General features: G+C 45.5%; 1 long non-coding RNA gene across 1 annotated transcript; it reads left to right on the top strand.

Annotated features, from left to right (window-relative positions):
• The first annotated feature begins 170 nt into the window (after positions 1–170).
• LOC106557744 lies at positions 171–21814 on the top strand. The gene is made up of 3 exons (XR_005355070.1): positions 171–644; positions 18457–18550; positions 18827–21814. It is a non-coding gene; the product is annotated as an uncharacterized LOC106557744 (long non-coding RNA).
• Positions 21815–23028: the final 1214 nt, after the last annotated feature.

Genomic DNA, 23028 nt, shown 5'->3' with positions numbered 1-23028 from the left:
AGGCTGGAGCCTCTGTCTCTGCAGATCAGCCTCTCCAAGCCACCCAGGCGAAGCTCACCTCCCCCCACCCCACCCCACCCTACCCCACCCACCCGGTGCCTAGGCCATACTGGACCTGCCTCTCTGAGCCCTCTCCCTAGTCCCAGGCTCCCAGTGCCAGCAAAATAAGCCAAGTCCTCAGCCCACCCTTCAAGGCCATCAGGACCCACCCCATCAGCCTCCTCACCAGAGCTTCTTCACCCAGTGTGTAGGCAACTGCGGAGTCCTCACTGCTCCCCAACTGTCAGGCACACATGCGGACTGACAGGCATTTGCACATGCGTTCCCCAGTCTAGATGCCCTTCCATTCCACCCACCCCTTGTCCCATGTCACTTCAAAGCCAACTCCAGGATTCCTTCATGCAGATAGGACCTGAGGGGGCTGCTGATGTGCCAGGTGTTGTGCAAGGGCCCCATGCTTTCCCAAACCCGGCGCCCCGCCTCCCTCCTGGACTCATCTGGCCCTGCCCTTTCACCCAGTGGTTCACGATTCTGAGTGTCTGCCTTCTTCCCCGGGGTGGAAGCCCCTCGAGGGCAGGGACTGGGTCTGGTTCATCGGGGGTCCCTGTCCCCACACCTGGCACGGCGTTACCGGTTGTGCAATGGTGAGTGACTGTGCCCCGTTCTCCGGGCGGCTCCCGAGACCCCCGCCCAGCCCAGCCCTCCAGGCGCTGGCGTCCCTTCCTCTCCGGGAGCCCAGGGGGGCCGCGCCTGGGGCCCGGGGCTCCCCGGGGAGCAGCCGCGACCCCCGCCCCCCGCCCCACGGACGCAGGGCAGGGGGAGCTCGCGGGGCGGGGGGCGGCGGGAGGTGCTCCTCCGGGGCAGGCAGGCAGCCCCTCGGGGCCGGCATCACCTGAAAGGAATGCGGGGCTCCCGATAAGCGGCCGCCTTTGTCTCATTTCCTGTTTGCCAGGACGTCCCGAGCCCGCTCCCCTGGCCGGCCCGCCCGTCCCCCAGGAGCCAAGGCCGGCGGGGGCCCCGGGGACAGGGGCGCGCGGGTCCCGGGCCGGGGGGGGGGGGGGGGGGGGAGCGGGGGGGGGGCTCCCGCCCTCCTGCCCCTCGGTGCGGCCTGGGCCGCGGGCCGCGCCGGCTGCTTCCACCCGCTGGAAAAACCCTCGTCCCGCCTGGAATTTTCTACAAGGACCTTTGGCAGAGGCCGTGCGGGGTGGGGAAGGGAGGGGAACTGGGGCGCGGCTCTGTCAACCCTGCCGGGAGGCGCGGCCCGAGGAGGGCCCAGCCCTTCCTCAGTTGGGCCGCCACCCCGAGGAGCCCCAAGCCCGCCCTGGGGCGGGGGCTGGGCTGGCCAGAGCCTCGGGGACCTCCCTCAGCCCGGCTGGATCGCTGCTGTTGGGGGCAGCAAGGGAGGCGCGCCTCGCGGCCCACGGGGCAATCTCATCCCTGTCCCCGCTGTGCGTCCTGGGGCCCAGGGCTCCCTCTCTCTGGGCCAGGGGCTTGGGTCTTAAGGCGGACCTGGGTTTGACCCCTGCTCAGTTGGTTACGCTGGCCATGCTGGCCGTGCGGAATCCTGGTCCCAGAGCCTCTGTTTTCCTCTTTAATGGGGTTGGTAATTTTCCTCGCCTGGGGGTGTTGGGAGGATTGTGGGAGACAAAGCATCCCAAGCATCGAGCACAATGTTTGGAACATATTAAGAGCTCAATAAATGGTAACGGCTATAATCATTTTAGGGGCGTTGGACTTGATAATGCAAAGGATTGTCATAATGAGCTAAACACTTATGGAGCGTTTCAACCACAGCCTTCTGCTAGCACTCTTGACTGCTTCACATATATGATCTCATTTAATACTAGAAACGGACAAATTCCTCTTCCCTTATTTTGCAGATAAGGAACAGGAGCCTAGAAGAGTCTGAAGGTTGGTTGATGCAGGATTCAAACCCAGGCAGTCTGAATCCTCACACTAATCAGTATTGGATTAACCATAGTGGGTGATCCATAGTGATAGTCCAGTGTCGCTTCCCAAGTCCTTTCCCTGTTTGAAAAACTCATTCATCCTTAAAAACTCAGCTCAGATATTCCTCCTCTGAAAAGGCTTTCCTGGACCCCATCTTCTGGTCCACCAGGAACTCTAACATACCTCCTTGACAGAGACAGAGTACCTGCGGACAACCTTTGCTCCCACAAAGGGATGAGGCAGGAAATTTTTTTCTCAGCCCCATCCTTTCCTATCCACCTGAGGTTCTGCTTGGGCATTCCTTGTGGTCTCCTGTGGGGCTCTGTGGGGTCCGAGGCACCTGACTCTCGTCTTCCCGGAGCTGCTGGGTTACATCGCTTCTCAAGTACTGATGCCTCACATCTTCCTGGTATCTTGCCAAACCCCCATCCTTGCCTGGTGCCTATTAAGGGAAAGGGATTTGTGCTTTACTGAGCCTGCAGTGGGCCAGGACTTGGGCTGGGCACTTCACACGCTTTAGCTCATTTGATGCTATGCACATCCCCGTGAGAAAGTATATCTTTAGAAACCAATGCCAACCCGAGAGGTGACTTTCAGAAGCTCAGGGAGAGGCGAACTTCTAGATTGTAAGCAGAGCTAGTGGCCCAAGCACAGCCAGACCAGGGACCCAAATACTTCTGGGACTACTGACTATCCCATTCTTTCCCCGCCTTTGTCTCGACAGACTAACTGCCATGAGGAAGGACACAGGCATTTTCTCAGTTTTAATTCAAAACAAAACAGAACAGATCAGGAAAGGCTTCTGATTGTCCCGGCTGGAGTCAGGTGCCCACCTGTGGGCCAATCACCTAGGGCCAGGGGACAGGATCATAGGAGCAGGGACTATCCTTGCTGAAACAGTGTTTGGAGGAGGAACAGATCCCCAAAAAAGGAGAGGGCTATTGTTCCAGAGGAAGGGAGCAAAGCTGAGCAGATGGCAGAACAGTGTCCCCCACAGCTAGGGACTACTGCTACTGCCATTTGACAGACAAGGAAGTTGAGAGTCAGGGAGGGGAGGTGACTTGTTAGGTAGCACAGCTGCGAACCAGTCCAGCTGGACACAGACCACACTGCCTTCCTATGAATTTGTAGAACAAGTTAGAGAGATACCCTTTGTAGGTCAAAGATTCCTAACACCACCCCTCCTCCCGCCTTCTCCCTCGTTGCTGAGCCCTGGGAGGAGGATAACTTCTAGAATTCCACCCACTTGATGAAAATTCTGTGGCTATGACACTAACCTGGGAGGCAGTCTCTTTCCAAAGTGAAGCAAGGCCGAGTCCAATTAGGCCCTCAAGAGTAGGATCCTTGAGATGGGCGATGAGATGGTTAACAGCATATGTCACTTTATAGGGGAGAGAGATGGGTGCCACGTGAGCCATACTAGACATATGCACAATTGGTAAGGACCGTTATTATCCCGCACTTACAGGGAGGAAAATGAGGCCCAGGGACTCACTGCTAGGAAGTGGTAGAGAACTTCAGTTGTCAGGCTCCAGAGCCTGGGTTTTCCCTACACTCTGTCCTGTGCGCAAGCAGCCCCTCTTCATCCTGTACCCAAAGCAGGCTCTGTGACCTCCAACTCTGCACACATGACCGGACCTGAAGTTTGGGGCTTACAGAAGTTAGTGGTCAGGGACACACCTGGCAGGAGGAGGAGTGAAGTGGGTTATGAACACTCAGGTCAACTTGGCCTGGGACTGCAGGGAGGGATCGGCGTCTGTGCAGTGGGAGCTGGATCACGGCTCATCCTGGCAAAGTCAAATTCAAAAGCCTTCTCTGAGAAGCCTTCCTGACTCTGTACTGTCATTGTCATCGTGTTCAGTGCTCTGGGTTCCCACCCCAACCCCACTTTCTCCATCCGCCACAGTATCCCTTCCTGACTGTAGGCTTCTCAAGAACAGGGCTGTGCCTTGCCCCTTCTGCTCTCAGGATCACCCCAAAGACTACTGGGCCCAGAAAAAATATAGGAGCTGTTTGTTGGCAGAGTGGAGGAATCAGTGAATGAATGGATGGACACTGGCAGGGCCCAGAGGCCTGGTCACCCTTGGCAGCAGGGCCCCCTAGTGGCTGAATCCACCAGGCACCCTGTGCAGCCCAGAGAGCGGGAAGAGGAGGGACCCAAGCCGACTCCTGGAACCGAGCAGCTGCTGTGTACTGCGTATTTTACATATATTCTCTCATAACTGCTCTGTGCTGCCTGGAGACTGGCCCAAGGGGACAGAGAAGCAAAGGGCAGAACTGGGAATAGATCTCAGCCTGTTGGCCTTCTGGCCCTCTCACCCAGATGTTGTGCCCCTGCCTGGCCAGGAGGGCTTTGGCTCTGAGGTTTGTTTCCCTCACCCACCATCCTGCCTCCCTGCCTCCACTCAGGCCTCCCTGTCTCCCCAAACACACACCTCCCTTGGAAAGCCTCTAACTCAGAGCCAGACAGACCCAGGCTCGAATTCCAGCTCCCCTGGACTCCCCGAAATTCACTTTCCTCTCTGAACCTCAGTTTCTCAGTCTGTAAAATGGGAACAGTGATCTGTGCTATCTCTGTGAGCCCTACATTGAGAATTTCCCTAATAATGAGGAAATGAGAGAAACAAGCTGGGCCCACTGAGAGTCGGACAGAAGAAATTGGTATGTGAGGAATGAGAGCAAAGATGTCCAAAGTCTTAATTTTTAAAGATTGATTGATTGATTGATGATAGACACTGAGAGAGAGAGAGGCAGAGACACAGGCAGAGGGAGAAACAGGCTCCACGCTGGGAGCCCGATGCGGGATTTGATCCCAGGACCCCAGTACCGCGTCCTGGGCCAAAGGCAGGCGCCAAACTGCTGAGCCACCCAGGGATCCCCCCAAAGTCCCCTTAAAGGGACCAGGCTAATGCGGTCCTGCAGAAGCCAACAGACATTAGGTGAAAGTATTGACCCATCTAAAGTAGTAAAGCATCCTCAGACAAAAGTGAGTTCCCATGACCCCAAGATACGGAGTTTATCCAGGGAAAGGCAGCTCTGGCCATAGGACCAAGAGTCACACTGAGCATGTGTTGAAATGGACAAGGTGGGTATTACTGATGAGCTTTGGGTAGTTCCTTTCCCCATGGCAGGACAATGCTCTGGAGACCTGAAGTGGTGGCTGTCTTATCCTGGGGCCATTAACTCAGAGTATCAGCCTCAGTTGTCTTTGAAAACAGGCAGATCTAAGAGTCAGCCAGGAGTCGGAGAATAGGGAGTGGTGGGGCCTGTGCACGCTTGCCCTATAGGTATTCACAATCAATGACTTAAGACGATGCAGCCTGCATCACTCAGGGTCCCAACAGGAAACAGATGGCATCTTCTAATTAGGGGAATTAGGGCAGAGTTTATTTCCAAAAAAGACTAATGACAAAGCAGGGTGTGGGGGAGTCACAGGAGAGAATGCAAGATCCTAAGGGAGCAGCAGCAGCAGCAAAGCTTCACCTCTAAGCCTGCAGGGTCAAAGGGAGGCAGAGGTGACCAGTACTCAGATGGAAAGAGCTGCTAGAGCAATGGTGACCTCAAGAAGAAGGAGCTGAGAAATAAATACCTCAACCCCTCTCTTTTCCCTCTGTCTCATCTCCTGCTGAGGTCCCCATTTACTGAAACCCCACAGGAACCCCCGAGGGGCTGTGGACTTTTAAGTGAACAAAAATACACTCTCTTATTTAAAGCACTGTTTTTAAAGTCTTTGTAAAATCAGCCCGATCCTAACCAATACAATCATAAAAGAAAACATCTGCCAAGAAGAGATAATAGTCATGAATTTGTATGTCTCATGAACTTATATTTATTTTGGTGAGACATATAGAGCAAATCTGGCAGATCTCCTGTAAGGAGAAAGTCATGAATCTATAAACAAAATGGGAAACGTTGATTAAACTTTCCTAAAACCAGTGGCTCAAGAAGCAAAACATTAGTAAGGATAGGGAAGTTTGAACAATATAATTAAGGAACTTCATCTACTAGATAAACATAAACTTCACAGCTCCCCCCTCCTCCCACAGAATACCTATTGTTTTCAAGCTCAAATGGAAAACTAAAAAAATATACCACATAGGTGGCATCCAGAAAAGTCTACAGTTTTTTCAAAGAATCAATATCACTGCTGTGTTCTCTAATCCCAATATAATAAAATTAGAAACCAACAATAAAACATTGGCCAAGGAAATCCAGTATGTTTGTAACTTAAATTCTTATTTCTAAATAATTCATGAGATAAGGAGAACATTATAATGGAAATTGCAAGATATTTAAAACTGAATAACAATAAAGCTAAAGGAAAATTAAAAGCTAAGGGAAAATTCTAGCCTGAAATGCATTTATTAAAAACAGGAAGGATTGGCAACAATGAAATAAGTGTCTGACTCCAGACCTTAGGAAAAGACCATCAGAAAATTCAGAGAGCAGAAAAAAGGAAATAATAAAGCAGGAAGGAACTCTATGGAAACCAAAAAAAAAGTTGGACTTTCTTTAAAAAGCTTAGTAAATTCATTTAAAAGCCTCAATAAAATAAACAAATTATTAGCACAATCTGTACAGTGTCAGGAACAAAAGGTAGGATTGGACTGGAGATGCACCCAAGTTTAAAAAAAAATCACTTAAGGGGCACCTAGGTGGCTTAGTTGGTTAAGTGTCTGCTTTTGGCTCAGATCATAATCCCCAGGTCCTGGGATCGAGTCCTACATCAGGCTCTGCACTCAGCGGGGAGTCTGCTTCTGCTTCTCCCTCTCCCTCTCCCCCAAACCCTCACTCGTGCTCTCTCTCAAATAAATAAATAAAATCTTTGAATAACAAAAATAAAAGTAAATTTTAAATCAGTTAAAACACCATAGAGATCTTTGGTTCTGGCAAGACGTCAAAGGAAGATAATAGGAAAAACCCAGGAAATGAACCCAAAAGGAAGAAGTAGCTTGCAAGAAGTGGAGAGAAGAAGAATGATTAAGCTTGGGAAATTCAAATGACCATGGACTTTATAAGAACAATTTTACAGACTGATTTAAGGAATAAAATAAACAAGGTAAGACTAAAAACTTAGGGAATAATCAAATTATAGGCAGGAAGCTATGATCAGAGTTTAAAAGTATTCTAAGGTCCTTGGTTGTCCTAGAGGAGGATATTGATTAACTTTAGACTCTGTGAAGTGGATGTGTGCATGTTAAAAATTTAAGGATGACTAATGAAAAAACAGAAATAGAATGTATTCTAAACCTGCAGAGAGGAAACAAAGGGAATGAAGACATTCCAATCCGTCCACCTCCAGCAGGAAATGACAAATAAAAGAAGCAAAGGAAAAGCGTGGTGTGGCTGCCGGTTTCCAAGATGGGCCCAATGATCTCTGCCTCCTGGGACCTATGCCCATGTGAAGTCCCCGCCCAAAATGTGTGGGTGGAGCTTTAGTGACTTGTTCCTGTGCCAAAGAACATGGTACAAGTGATGGTATGTCACTTCCAAGCAGGACTGGCTTTCGGGGAATACAACCCATGCCTTCACAAAGGGGCACTGTCCCCAGAAGGGCTCCATGCTTGGGTTAGTGCTCTGCTTTCGCTAATTGGAAATTCCTATTAATTTTGGGGGGTGCCTGGGTGGCTCAGTCGCTTACGCTTCTGCCTCCTGAAGTTGAACCCTGTCCCCCATCTTGGGCTCCCTGCTCAGCAGGCAGTTTCCTTCTCCCTCTCCCTCTGCCCATTCCCCTGCTCATGTACACTCTCTCTCTCAAATAAATAAATAAAATCTAAAAAAAAAAAAAAAAAGAGAGAGAGAGAGAGAGATTCCTCAAATTTTTTTTTAATAAGGGACACCATGAATTATGGAGCCAGCTTTGCTTCCAAGGCCAGGTTATAAATAGGGTTGCCAGAGAAAAATCAAGACCAGTCAAATTTAAATTTTGAATAAGCAATGAATAAGTTCTTAGTGTAAATATATCCTGTGCAAATACTGAAGTATTATCTGAAATTTAAATTTAACTGGGCATCTTGTATTTTTATTGGCTAAATCTGGCAACCCTAATAGAAAAGACCCATGGCTTTCATTCTGAATGCTCTCTCTGTGTGTGCTATCTCTCTCAGATCACTCACTCGGGGGAGGCTATGTCACAGGCATGGAGAAGTTCATGGGGTGAGGAGCTGAAGCCTCCTGCCCCTAGCCGTGGGAATGGACTTGGAAGTAGATCCTCAACAGACCCTTCAGATGGCTGCAGCTCCACTGCACCCTCTCAGACAGCCTGTGCCAGAATTGCCTGGCTACACCATTCCCTGATTCCTGTCCCGAAGAAATTAGGTGACATAATACATGTTTGTTGTTTTGAAATGCTCAGTTTGGGGGTAATTTGCTACATAGCAATAGGTAACTATTGATGATACACGTGGTAAGTGGAAAACACAAAAGAGGATTTAGGAATAAAATTTTAAATGAAAAAAAAATTTTAATGCTGCTAATCACAACCAATGTAAAGGGACTGGTTTCACCAGTTGCTAGATTATCAGAGGGAAAGAAAACACATAATCGAGCTGTCCACTCACTGTTCATGAGAGACATATCTAAACGCTATGGGGATGCCTGGGTGGCTCAGCGGTTGAGCGCTGCCTTCAGCCCAGGGCATGATCCTGGAGACCCAGGATCGAGTCCCACATTGGGCTCCCTGCATGGAGCTGGCTTCTCCCTCTGCCTGTGTCTCTGCCTCTCTCTCTCTCTCTGTATCTCTCATGAATAAATAAATGAAATCTTAAGAAAAAGATAAATAAAATAGAACAAAGCTATGGAAATACTGAAAGCAGAGATATGAAGAAAGACCCCCCAGGTATAACAGACACCATCATGGTCTGACCAATGGTGTGCTGGAAACCTTTTGCACTTTGCTTCTGAAGTCCAATTTTTTTTTTCTGGGACTTGGCAGAAATCTGTTATCCAGGAGGAGTGTCTGTACCCCACCCCCAGTTTATTTCTTGTGATGTCAAAGTACTGGCCGCAAAGGATGAATCATGATTTGCTCTAAGCCAATCGTAGAGCCTCTTTTCTCTCTGTCAACGATTAGGGAAAAGATGCTCATATGTCCTGGTTCTGGAAACTGGGATGTAAAGGGAAATCTGGGAAGTGCTTTTTTTATTTCCCTTCTGCCTGGTGCATGAACACAATGCCTCAAATGTAGCAGACTTTTGGCAATCTTGACATAACCGTGAGCACAAAAGCCACCAAGCTAATGCTGATGGAGAAGAGACACACAGCAGGCCTGGGTACTGATGGTATCACAGAGCAACTAAGATAATGCCGGCAATGGCCTGACTTTGGGATTTTTGTTACTTAAAGAAAACATACCCCAGTTTGTTTCAGCCACCGTAGTTAGGTTTTGTTACTTGAAGCTGAAAGCATTTCTAATAAGCCCAGCAGGCAAATACTAAGCCAAAGGGAGCTAGCAGAGCTTTATAAATATCAGACAAAATGTACTTTAAGTCAAAAGGCATAATTATGGATAAGAGAGTCATTACATATGATTTAACATTTAAGAAAAATATTACCAGGAAGATATAATTCTGAACCTCTTTGAACCTAGCCCCTGCCTAACTAGCCCTCAGTTATATGAAGCAGAGTCAGCAAACTTCTCCTATAAAAGGACAGATAGGGGGCACCTGGGTGGCTCAGTTGGTTAAGTATTTGCCTTGTGCTCAGGTCCTGATCCCATAGTCCTGGGACGCAGGGTCTTGGGATGGCGCCTGAGTAGCTCCCTGCTCAGGAGAGAGCCTGCTTCTCCCTCTGCTGCTTTCCCTGCTTGTGCTCTCTATCAAATACATAAATAGAATCTTAAAAAAAAAAGTATAAAAGGACAGATAGTAAATATTTTAGACATTGAAGACAGCCTCTGTCTCAACTACTTAACTTTGTCATTGTAGTAAGAAAAAAGTCATAGAGAATGCATAAACAAAAGACCATGGCTGTGTTCCAATAAAACTTTATTTACAAAAACAAGGAGTGGGCCAAATTTGGTTCACAGACCACAGTCTGATGACTCCTGATAGGAAATGAAATTTGAGACAATTTCAAAGAGACATGGTTGGATCTATAATCCTCCTGAGGATCTTATCTTTCCTTTCTCCATAGTTACTAAATCAAGTGGCCATATGATTAGTACATATGTAGAATATTTGAATAACACGATTAAGAAGCTTGATCAAACAGAAAAATTGGCATTCTTTTCATCCAGTATGAGAACATTTACAGAAATTGTTCCCATAGTAGGTCATGAAGCAAGTCTGCCAAGGAGTGAACTGATATCACATAGGCCATTTTCTATGACCACAATCCATTGAAATGAGAAAACTAACAAAAAAGGTAAACTTATGTTTGAAAACTATTTAAAAAAATTTTTTTAAAGATTTTATTTATTCATTCATGAGAGACATACAGAGAGAGGCAGAGACACAGGCAGAGGGAGAAGCAGGCTCCATGCAGGGAGCCCGACGTGGGACTCGATCCAGGGACTACAGGATCACGCACTGAACTGAAGGCAGACGCTCAACCGCTGAGCCACCCAGGTGTCCCTATGTTTGAAAATTAAAATCAAACTTCTAAATACTTAATGGAACAAAGAAAAAAATACAAAACACGAGAGCTGTCTGATAAAGTGTTACGTCTTGAAATTTAAGTGCAGATAAAACAATCTTTGAAGGGATGTGCATCCTCTTAAATGCCTATATTAAAAATTGCACCTTAATAAAGATTGCACATGTGACTTGAACATTCAACTTAGGACACCAGAGAAAGACCACATAATAATGCCGCCCTGCCCAAGAGCAGAAAATAATAAAGATAAGAGAAAAAAAATCAATAAAACAGAAAACAAAGAACCAACACAAATGATCGATAAAGAAAATGACTAATAAAACAGACACATTAAGAAAAAAATAGTTGGGATCCCTGGGTGGCACAGTGGTTTGGCGCCTGCCTTTGGCCCAGGGCCCGATCCTGGAGACCCGGGATCGAATCCCACGTCGGGCTCCCGGTGCATGGAGCCTGCTTCTCCCTCTGCCTGTGTCTCTGCCTCTCTCTCTCTCTGTGACTATCATAAATAAATAAAAAAAAAAAAAAAAAAAAAGATTTAAAAGAAAAAAATAGTTGTTCGGGGTGCCTGGGTGGCTGAGTTGGTTAAGTGGTTGTCTTAGGCTCAGGTCATAATCTCAGGGTCCTGGGAATGAGTCCACATTGGGTCCCCTGCTCAGTGGGGAGTCTGCTTCTCCCTCTCCCTCTGCCAGCCACTCCCTCTGCTTGTGCTCACGCTCTCTCTCTCTCAAATAAATACAATCTTTAAAAAAAATAGTTGTTCAGATTGTTCTTTTAAATCTCTCCTAAATGTGTAGTGATCATATCCTTTCATTCTTAATATTTACTTGTTTGAGGCGCCTGGGTGGCTCAGTGATTGAGCGTCTGCCTTTGGCTCAGGTAGTGACCCCAGGGTCCTGGGATTGAGTTCCGCATCAGGCTCCCTACGGGAAGCCTGCTTCTCCCTCTGCCTGTGTCTCTGCCTCTCTATCTGTGCCTCTCATGAATAAATAAAATCTTTAAAAAGAATCTTTACTTGTTTTCTGTCTTTTCTTTTTTATATGTAAATTAATCTTTTCAAATAACTCACTTTTGGCTTCGTTAATCCTCTCGGTTGTATCTTTGTTTACTGTTTTATTAAGTTTTGCTCTTACTTCATCATTTCTTCATCCTGCTTATTCTCTGCTTCATCCTGATTTATTCTCTGGTTCTTTTTTCTTTTCCTTTTTCTTTCTTTCTTTCTTTCTTTTTTTTTTTTATTAAAGCTTTTATTTATTTACTCTTGAGAGACACAGAGAAAGGCAGAGGCACAGACAGAGGGAGAAACAGGCTCCCTGTGGGGATCATGACCTGAGCCAAAGACAGATGCTCAACCACTGAGCCACCCAGGCATCCCTCTTCTTTATTTTCTAAATGAGAACAAGTGAGAACAGCATCCCTGTCAGTAATCACCCCCATCGTCCCAAAGGAAGCCATCATTCTGACTCCTGTCACTGTGGATTAATTTTGTCTGCTTTTAAGTTTCATGCAAACAGAATTACAGAGTATTTACTCTTTCCCTTCTTTCGCTCAACATTCTGTCTGTGAGGTTCCTCTAGTTATTGCCAGTTAAAATAGGGTATGTATGTGCTTGTGTAGAATGTGTTTTGGTGTGTAGCCTCCCATTGTATGAATATACTACAACTTATTCATGCATTCAGCTGTTGATGAACATTTAGGTTGTCTCCAGAGGTATGTTTTATTTATTTTTTATTTATTTTATTTTATTTTATTATTTATTTATTTATTCATGAGAAACAGAGAGAGAGGCAGAGACACAGGCTCCATGCAGGAAGCCTGATGTGGGACTCGATCCTAGACCCTGGGATCACACCCTGAGCCAAAGGCAGACGCTCAACCACTGGGCCACCCAGGTGTCCCCAGAGGTATGTTTTTAAATCTCCAAACATATGGGAGTAAGTTCTTCTTTTTTTTTTAAATTAATTAATTTATTTATTTTAAGTTCTTCTTTTTTAAAAAGATATTACTTATTTATTTGAGAGAGAGAGAGTGGAGAGAGGATAAGCAGGCAGGAGAGGGAGAAGCAGGCTCCCCGTGGGCAGGGAGCCCAAAGCGGAATTCGATCTCAGGACCTTGAGGATCATGACCTGACCCAAAGGCAGATGCTTAACCAACTGAGCCACCCAGGTGTCCCTACCACATTAACTTTTGCTTTCCATTTGTCCCATCTTTGCTCTGCTTTTCGGTTTCTATCCTTGCCTTTTTATTTTTTTTTTTAAGATTTTATTTATTCATGAGAGACAGAGAGAGAGAAAGGCACAGATACAGGCTGAAGGAGGAGCAGGCCTCATGCCGGGAGCCCGGCGTGGGACTTGATCCCGGGTCTCCAGGATCACACCCTGGGCCAAAGGCTGCGCTAAACCGCTGAGCCACCCTGGCTGCCCATATCCTTGCCTTTTTAAAAGTAGACTGTTTCTTATTCCACTTTTTCTGCCTCCTGGTATAGAAGTCATTGACCCTGTTCCTATTCTTAGAGTAACTCCTTTAAAATCTTACCTTGCACCTTAGCAAAGCTTATCAGTATTACTCAGTATCTCAACGCTCCTGCCAAGCAGTAAGAGTTTGTTTAGAATTTCCTACGTGTTTACCATGGCTTTTTCTCAACACTCCTTTGATCATTTTTCTGCTTTCCAAAGTGCATGCTTGGAAGTTCTTTTATTTTTTATTTATTTATTTAAAGTTTTTTTTTTTTTAAGATTTTATTTATTCATTCATGAGAGACACAGGGAGAGAGAGAGAGAGGCAGAGACACAGGCAGAGGGAGAAGCAGGCTCCATGCAGGGAGCCCAACGTGGGACTCGATCCTGGGACTCCAGGATCACACCCTGGGCTGAAGGCAGGGGCTAAACCACTGAGCCACCCAGGGATCCCCTATTTATTTTAAGATTTTATTTTTTTTTTATTTGAGAGAGAGAGAGTGAGAGAGCACGCATGAGTGGGGCGGTGGCAGGGGAGGGGAGACAGAGGGAAAGGGAGAGGCTGACTCCCTACTGAGCAAGGAGCCTGATGTAAGGCTCAATCCCAGGACCTCAGGATCAGGGACCTGAGTCGAAGGCAGACACTTAACCAACTGAACCACCTGGGCGCCTCTTGGAAGTTCTTTTAATATAGGTGCTGGAGGTGATTTAAACACATTTTTTTTTTTAAATTTTGAGATAGTTGTATCCGAGTGCTGGGGAGAGTGGTGTACCTGAAACCATTTGAACTTACTTGCAGGGTCCCTGTTCAACCTAGGAACCTCAGGTTGGTCTCCCTATCCTGCTCTTGCCTCATCAGCTTCCCCCACCCCTCCAGTTGTGGTTCTGAACCTGCAGGTACCTTATGGATAGGACTACTCTAAATGTATACCCCTCATAGCTCTGGGTTGGCCTCATGATTTTGTTTTGTCTCTTTAGAGATTTAATTTCCTAGAAAACTAGCAATAAAATAAAAAATTATGTTTTGTTTTTTTCCCCCTCCAGCATCTGGCTCTCTGGGAGAGGGAGGCTTTTCAGAGTGCCTAGTCTGCCCTGCTGCCCCACATGGTCTGTCCTTCCCATGAAAGCTTTTTTTTTTTTTTAAAGATTTTATTTATTTATTCATGAGAGACACAGAAAGAGAGAGAGAGAGGCGGAGACACAGGCAGAGGGAGAAGCAGACTCCATGCAGGGAGCCTGATGTGGGACCCGATCTCCGGTCCCCAGGATCACACCCTGAGCCTGAGCCAAAGGCAGACACTCAACAGCTGAGCCACCCAGGCATCCCCCCATGCAAGCTTTTATAACTTTGCTCCGCTCGTACACATCCTTGAGCAGTCCATAGTAGTTTTTTGTTTTGAAGGTTCACATAATGCATCACATACCACATGTCTCTCTGCCTTTACTGTACGACTTTACGTGTGAGGTTTGTCTGTGTTAACAAATAGCACCTCACTTAGACTCAGGCAGCTGGGACCCAAGACCCCCACCCTGGCCCTCCTCCATGGGGTAAGGAGTCCATACCCACTCACAATCCTTCTCTCCTTCTTCTAAACCATGAATCCTAGAATTCCTCTACCCCCAAGGCCCAGAGACTATTTCCAAGGCCAGGGCAGTGATTTCTCTAGAGTTTTCTTCATCAGATGACCACACAGCCATACACACTCTAATCCTAAGAGGTGGCCAGGGTGGCTGGTTGTGGGAGGGTGGGGTTAGTAGACAGAGTTCAGACAAATAGGCTGAAGTATCTACATGAGTGTGTGTATACGTGTGTGCCGTTCCTCACTATGTGGAATGGAACCAGAGTGGGAAGAAAATAGAAGTGGGCCCTCAGCCCCCAGATTACCCTTGCCTTGGGCCTCGTAAATGTTAGGGGTAGCCTGTCAATTAATATGTGTCCCTCCAGTGCATTCATCTTAACTGTGTCCTTTGTAGCTTTAACAAGATTAACTTGTACATTATTCTGTTGTTTCCAACTTTTTCACTCTACATGGTGTTGTAATGAACATTCTTGTACCTGTCAAGAGTTAGGATTTATTTCCAGAATTGAATTGCTAGGTTGGAGAGTATGCATGCACATGCTAGACTTTACTAGATATTGCCAAATTGCTTTTCAAAGTGTTTATAATTTAAACTCTCTTTAGGATTAACAAGAGTGCCTGTTGTCCCACATATTCCTCAACACATAATATAGTCGGACAGGATATGTTAGTGCTGCCAACTTGAGATGCAAAATTCTATCTCACTGTTGTTTTAATTTGCATTCCAATAATTACAAGTAGGGTTAAACATCATTTCACATATGGTTGTTTTGTTTACCTATTTATAGCTTATGCTTTTTTTTTTTTAAGATTTTATTTATTTATTCATGAGAGACACAGAGAAAGAGGCAAAGACATGGGCAGAGGGAGAAGCAGCTCCCTGCAGGGAGCCCTATGTGGGACTTGATCCAGGACCCTGGGTCACACCTTGAGTGGAAGGCAGATGCTCAACCACTGAGCCACCCAGGCATCCCAAGCATATACTTTTTTTTCTGTTGTTTGGGATCTTCTTATTGATCTGTAGGTCGTCCTTGTGCGGCGTGGATACTAATGCTTTGTCTGTTGTATTCATTATACGTGTGCCTTGGATTTTGTAATATTTTTGCTGTACAATACTTTGGAATTTTAATGTAGTCAAATCTATCAGTATTTTCTTTATTGCTTGTCCTTCTTAAACTTGGTTAAGAAGTCTTCATATTGTGGGCAGCCTGGGCCTAGGGTGTGATCCTGGGGACCCAGGATCGAGTCCCATGTCGGGCTCCCTGCGTGGAGCCTGCTTCTCCCTCTGCCTGTCTCTCTCTCTCATGAATAAATAAATAAAATCTTAAAAAAAAGAAAAATCTTTGTATTGTGAGGTCTAGAAAATATATATATATATATTTTTAAAGATTTTATTTATTTATTCATGAGAGACAGAGAGAGAGAGGCAAAGACACAGGCAGAGGGAGAAGCAGGCTCCATGCAGGGAGCCCGATGTGGGACTTGATCCCGGGTCTCCAGGATCACGCCCTGCCCCAAAGGCAGGCACTAAACTGCTGAGCCACCCAGGGATCCCCTAGAAAATATTTTTATTAAAAATTTTTAAGGGATCCCTAGAAGGCTCAGCGATTTGGAGCCTGTCTTCAGCCCAGGGTGTAATCCTGGAGTCCCAGGATCGAGTCCTGCATCAGGCTCCCTGCATGGAGCCTGCTTCTCCCTCTGCCTGTGTCTCTGCCTCTCTCTCTCTCTCTCTGTGTGTGTGTGTGTCTCTCATGAATAAATAAAATCTTTAAAAATAAATAAATAGAAGTTTTAAGCTTTCTCATCTTTAGTATCCTTTTGCACTAACTTTAGCAATCAGGGTGATATAGGAGTGCAGTTCTCTTTTTTTTCCACATGGAAAACCTATTTTTGCACCATTTGTTGGAAGGAACTGATTTAACTATCTGTTGTTGTTTTTTTTCTTAAGTAATCTCGACAACCAACATGGGGCTTGAACTCATGACCCTGAGATCAAGAGTTGTGTGCTCTGCCAACAGAGGCAGCCCGGTGCCTTATAAAAGGAACTGGCTATAGAGAGGGATGCTATCTTCCATAAACTGGACAATAAGCAAATCTGCCTTCTGCTCTGGAGGGAAATATTTATTCTATGATCTGAAGATGGATGACATACAAACATCCTTGAAGAGATTGTCCAAAAAAAAAAAAAAAAAAAGATAATCTCAAATAAAAGGGTAGAGTCTCTGCAAAGCATCCAGAAATGCAATTGACCCATGGAAAATTACTTCTCAACATGAATCCTCTCAATAATTTTAATACCTTGCCTGTAGAACCTCTTCAATTTTTTTAGGTAGACAATTACATGTTGTAACATGTAAATTACATGTTACAAATATATGATGACCATTCTGTTTCTTCCTTTCCAAAGGTTTGTACCATTTATTCCCTTTGTTTTCCTTAGTGCACAGGCTAAGACATCCAGGATAGCTTTGAACAGCAACAGAGGTAATGAATATCCTTTTTAGGTTTCTCACTCTAAAGGAAATTCTTTACATTTTTATCATAAAGTGGTGCCTTTACTGCAGGTTTTAGAAAGATACCCTTTACCGACGTATCACATTAAGGAAGTTCCCTCCTATTCCTAGTTTGCCAAGAATTTTTATAAACTGCTTAATTTTATCAAATGCACTTTCTCCATCTGTTTTATGTGATTGTAGGATATTTGTGTCTTTTAATCTGTTAATGTTGAGACTTAAAATAATAAGGGCCCCTGGGTGGCTCAGTTGGTTAAGCATCCAGCTGTTGGTTTCCTCTGGGGTCATGATCTCAAGATGGGGGGATAGAGCCCTGCTCAGTGCAGAGTCTGTTTGAGATTCTCGCTCCCTCTTCTTCTGCCCCTCCCCCTGTTCACTTTCTCTCTCTCTCTAAAATAAATAAATAAGCAAATCTTTTAAAATGATAATTTTTTTAAAGGATTTTATTTATTTATTTTAGAGAGAGAACATGTGTGAACGGAGGGAAGGAGTAGAGGGGAAGGGTGAAGGAAGAGTGAAGAGAAATCCAAGCAGACTCCATGCTGACTGTCCCACCTTGGGCTTGATCTCACCAACCTGAGACCATGACCTGAGCTGAAACCAAGTCTAATGCTTCACGGACTGAGCCACTCAGGTGGCTGAGACTTAAAATGACGATTTTTGGGCAGCCCAGGTGGCTCAGCGGTTTAGCGCCGCCTTCAGCCCAGGGTGTGATCCTGGAGACCTAGGATGGAGTCCCACGTCGGGCTCCCTGCATGGAGCCTGCTTCTCCCTCTGCCTGTGTCTCTGCCTCTCTCTCTCTCTCTCTCTCTCTCTCTGTGTCTATGAATAAATAAAATCTTTTAAAAATAATAATAATTTTCTAGTGTTGAAATAGTCTTGCATTTCTGTAATAAACCCAACTTGGTCGTTATGCATTTTTAAATATGTTGCTGTATGTAATTTGACAACTTTCTATTTAGGATATTTGAATCTATGTCCATAATTGAGATTGACCTCAAATCTTCTTGTCTCAAACTTCCTTGTCCAGATTGAATATTTACTACCCACATAAAATGCAATGGGTAGTTTTCCCTCTTTTTCTACTTTATGGAGGAATTTGGATAAGATATGGACTGTCTGCTCTCTGAACACATACCTGAGCCCAAGATGCTTGATTGTTATAGTCACATGCCACCCCGAGGGGACAGGAGAGGCAGGGCTGGAACTGAGAGCCCCCCTCTGGGGGAGGAGGGCCCAACCATCTGCTTCCAGTCAGTGATGGAGGTTCAGTTGGCGGGTCCCACAGCTCCCACTCTAAGCTGAGGCCTTTGCAGTCATCACTTTACATCACCAATAATAATTACTCTTTTATTTTATTCCCAGCATGTCAGAATCAGGCCAAGGAGGAGAGGGGCTATTGAAAGGAGACTCCCTTGGAGGCCCACACTGGGAGAAAGCTCAAGCAGTTGATTGGCCGGTAATCAACACAGTAATTAATTTGAGAAGTATTTTGCGAAGTATGGCACATGCACCATTGCTGTGGATGTTATTTGGTAGTAAATAAATAAACTTCTGTATCTTAATAGTTATGTATATAGATCAGAAAATAAAACACATCATGACAAACAACAGAAGGTACAACTGTAACATCAAACTTGCAATTTGATAGCTATAGGGTAGGACTAGCATTGTTTAAATGCTAGTTTAATTTAAACAAGAATAATACCATAAGTCAATATTCTTCCTGTTGTAGGCTCCACTGACTGGTGTCCAGATGGGGGAGTTCATGAAACCCCCAGAAGGTGGTGGTGGTGCAGGTCCTGGCCAGACACTACAGCAGTCATTGTGAAGAACATTGACGATGGCACCTCAGACCATCCCTACAGCCAAGCTCTGGTGGCTGCAATTGACTGCTATTCCCACGAAGTGACAGCTGCCATGGGTAAGAAGAAAATCACCAAGAGGTCAAAGATCAAATCTTTTGTGAAAGTTTATAACTACAGTCACTTCATGCTCACAAGGTACTCTATGGATATCCCCTTGGACACAACTGTCATCAATAAGGATGTCTCCGGAGACCCTGCTCCTAAACACAAGGCCTGGCAAGAAGCCAAGGTCAAGTTCAAGGAGAGTAGGAGACTGGCAAGAACAAATGGTTCTTATAGAAGCTGTGGTTTTTGATCTGTCTTGTTTCAGTCATTAAAAATACATTTAAAAAGGGTAAATATTAATACAGGTAGTAACAAGATATGGCAAAAATTGAGATGGTGGTATGAGAATAACCAGTTAGGAAATAATTCAAGGAAAGGCCTGTTTAATGAATAACCAGCCAGCATCCACCACTAACAATCCCCAGCAAACAAGAACAATACAGAGAAGGGAGATTAAAAAGCAAGAGGGGTACCTAGGTGTCGCAGTCGGTTAAGCGGTTAAGCTTCTGACTCTTGATTTTGGCTCAGGTCATGATCTCAGGATTGTGAGATCAAGGCCCACATTGTGCTCCATGCTGGGTGCAGAGTCTGCTTGTCTCCCTTTCTTTCTGCCCCTCCCCTGCTCTAATAATTTTTAAAAAGGTGAGAAAGAACCACTTTCTAAAGAATTTGAGTGATCTTTTTCTTTTTAAAGATTTTATTTATTTATTTGAGAGTAGGAGAGTGAGAGAGCACTGGCAAGGGGAAAAGAAGGCTCCCTGCTGAGTGGGGAGCCCAACATGGGGTTTAATCCCAGGAGCCGGGGATCATGACCTGAGACGAAAGCAAACACTTAACCAACTGAGCCACCCGGGTGCTCTGGAGTGATCTTTTTCAAAAGGACCAGAATTTCTACTCAGGGCATTGGTGTCTAGAGGAAATCACTCCTTATGTTGGCCCAGGGCGGAAACCTGGGTGTCTACTTGCCCATCTGGCCACTTTCCGCATGCCCTAAAATGAAGTCTGCAGATTGGTCTCCCCAACTCAGGAAGAATAAGAACAAATTAAAAGCATTTTCAGACATGCAAAGATTCAGAAGGCTTTCCTTCCATGCATCCCCTTTAAAAATGTTATTTGAAGATATACTCCAGCAAAACAGAGACAAAACCCAAGAAAGAGAGACCAGATTCACCCAACAGAAGAACTGACCCACAAGTGTAATGAATAGAAATGCCAGAGGTCCATAAAGCCATCAGTCAAAATTAGAACAGGAAGTCAGAGGGTTTGGAGAAAAGTGTCTTCAAGAAGAAAATGGGCTTCATTCAACAAATAATGTAATTAAGAAACTGGGAGATTTTAATGACCTAATTAAAAAGACATATGTTTCTTTTCTCAAGAAGAAAAGAGTAAAGCAATGAGAAACTCCAGGAGAGCAAGAACTTGTATGAGAAGGCCTTGGTCCAAATATGAAGTGAATTAAAACATAACATGACTTTGAATGTTGAGGGAGTGTAGGAAAATACATTTGCACTTAAAGCCGGGAGCATTTCCCTTCAGGCAGCATTGAAAATCATAAGATTATAGTTCCTTCTCTACGGGTCCCTGGATGCTAGTTAGCTCTGTGGAGAATAATGTTTACATAATCATAATATGTTTAAAAAACACTTCATTTATTTTCAATTTTTGAAATTCAGAGATGGACAACACACAAACACCAGAACATTTTCACTGTGGAGACAGAACTAGATTCACATGTAGTGGTTTAGCAAGAAGATTTAGGAGGGGGGAGGGCACGTATGATAAAGGATGTCTCATCTTACACAGCAGGAGTCAGGAGCTATTTCATAAAATTAATGGCATGAGAAAGAAGAGCTGGCAATGGGTATCTAACCAAACTCTGGAGGGAAGGTACCTTTGCTAAACTTCTCATCTTTCACAGTTGGGCACGGTGCCAGACACTGTTAGCTCAGGAGCCACCTGCCCTCCCACCAGGTACATGGCTACCCAGAGAGACAGCCTATCCCTCAGGCTCCCTTGCAGCTACATGGGATCAGCTGGTCCACTTCAGGCCAAGCAGCCTGGCGCTAGAACCTGTGCTCATGACCAGGATACTCTTCCACCCAAGCAGAATTCTGGCTTCCTGATGATTGCAGAGCCACCTGGCCAGCTCTGGATGGCCTGTGGAGAAAAGGAAACTTCCATCTTCTAAGACATTGTCATTTGGGAGTCTTTGTTGCAGTAGCTATATTCTAATACAGAAGTCCATAGCTCCTCTACGTAATTTAAAAGAATGATTTTACTCTATTTTGTTATGAGTGGTTTGAATCTATTATAAGAAAAAAATGTACTTTTTATTCATCTCAAATGTGTTTTAATTGGAGGGCATGGACGCCAATCAGTCCATATCACAACCTTGCTTAAACCCATCAGGGACCCCACTGCCTTTGGGATGGAGTCCAAGCTCCTCAGCCTAGATTCAGGCCAGCCCTTCACCTGCCTTTCTATTTCTTACTGCTCTTCTTCACAGGAGAACCCTTGGGCCCCACTAATTATTTACTGTGGACCCAGAACGGACCTTTGGCCATGCCCACTCCTCACCTTTGCTCATGTCAACCCCTCTGCCTGGAGTCCCAATTTTTCTTCCTCTCCCACCTCTGCCCAAGATCTCCCACTCAAAGCTCATCTTCGAACTCCTATTCATCCCTCAAAGCCCAGCCCAAGTTGCCTCTGGAACATTTTTCTGTTTATCTTGGTCTTTCTCTGTCCTGTTAAAGATTTTCCTCAAATGTCTGGTGATTCAGATCATAGTTAAATGAAACGAAACAAAAGTACCCAGTCTCAATGGGTTAAGCGTCTGTCTTTGCCTCAGGACATGATCCTGGGATCCTGGGATTGAGCCCTGCCCCTCGGTGGGTTGGTCCCTGCTCAGCGGGGAGTCTGCTTCCCCCCCTCCCTCTGCTGCTCCCCCTGCTTGTGCTCTCTCTGTCAAATAAATAAATAAAATATTTAAAAAACAAAAAAAGCCCTACCCAATCTAGACACACACACACACACACACACGCACGCACGCACACACACACACACCTCTCCTAGAAGGATCAGGCTTCTTCTTTTCCTCCCCCTTGTGTGTTCCTTTGCCAAAATAACCACACCAGCACACGTTTATTGTGGTCATTTTTTATAACTAATATTATTTGTAATTTTAAGATTTAAGCCCGTTAGTAGCCTCCTGCATGGATATGTGACTCAAACCAAAACCAGTACCAGATGACAAGACAAGCATAAGGATGTCTGACAAAGCCCTGATTTTTCCCATGATGACCATTCTGACTTTTCTTAAATATTAAATTATTGCTAAGGATGAGTGTGTATGAGGATGTGAGTGTCCGACTTGCTGGTGCCCGGCGACCGCCGCTCCACACCGCTGCCTGTGCGCAGTGAACCCTTACACAAGTCTCTACGGCAAAGGTTCCTGTTGCTCTCAACTCAGAACCAGTGAGATGAGGCCCAGAGAGGTTGTATTCATTTCTCGTGGCTACTATACAGATTACTGTGAATTTAGGGCCTGAAAACCACGCAATTTTTTTTCTTGCCACATTTTAGGTGAGGAGCCCAAAATGAGACCAGTGGGGGCTAAAATCAAGGAATCGATAGGGTGAATTCCTTCTAGAGCCTCTAGGGGAGAATCTGTTCTTCCCCTTTGCCAGCTTCCAGAGACCGCCCGCCCTCCTGGGCTGTGGCCTCTCCCGGCACTGGCATCATCACTCCCACTGCTGCTCTGCCGCCACACCTGCTCTTTTTGTCCCTCCTGTCTCTTTATTACAAGGTCCCCTGTGATTATACCAGGCCCACCTGGATAACCCAGGCTAATTTCCCCATCTCAAGCTCCCGAATTTAGTCCCCTCTGCAAAGTCCCTTTTGCCATGTAACATGTCACAGTTCCCGGGCTTAGAATGTGGACTTCTTTGAGGGCCACCACCCAGCCTGTCACAGAAGTGAAGTGCCTAGTCCCAGATCACACAGTAGTAAGCGGCAGAGCTGGGAG

Source organism: Canis lupus, chromosome 2 (genome assembly GCF_011100685.1).
Source record: "Canis lupus familiaris isolate Mischka breed German Shepherd chromosome 2, alternate assembly UU_Cfam_GSD_1.0, whole genome shotgun sequence".
NCBI lineage: Eukaryota > Metazoa > Chordata > Mammalia > Carnivora > Canidae > Canis > Canis lupus.
The sequence above is the reverse complement of the archived record's forward strand: the minus strand, read 5'-3'. Positions and strand labels throughout refer to the sequence as shown.